Raw genomic sequence first — 368 nt, 5'->3', positions numbered from 1 at the left:
TTCTGTCTCCAATGTTCTAGCATAATGAGTACAGTATTTGGTATTTTCATTATTTTTTAAAGTATGGTTTTACGTAATGTCATATAAGCTATTATACTATTTCTTTTGTCTTTAGATGAGTGTCTCTTTCCTTAGCTAGAACGTATTTGGGATTTAAAGTTGATTCAGTGACTGTTTTAAGTACAACTAAATCATAATAACTGAAAAGACATGAAACAATATATATAGGAGGGATGACATCCATAAATGAGAAGAAAAACAGGCTTCTAGATCAAAAAAAATTAATTACTGAAAAAATTACAAATACACAAATAGAAGTAAAGGAATATACAAACAATTCTTGCTTTTAAAATAAAAAGTTCTATATG

Source organism: Pteropus vampyrus, unplaced genomic scaffold (genome assembly GCF_000151845.1).
Source record: "Pteropus vampyrus isolate Shadow unplaced genomic scaffold, Pvam_2.0 Scaffold101, whole genome shotgun sequence".
In the NCBI taxonomy this organism is placed as follows: domain Eukaryota; kingdom Metazoa; phylum Chordata; class Mammalia; order Chiroptera; family Pteropodidae; genus Pteropus; species Pteropus vampyrus.
This window is presented reverse-complemented; position numbering follows the sequence as displayed.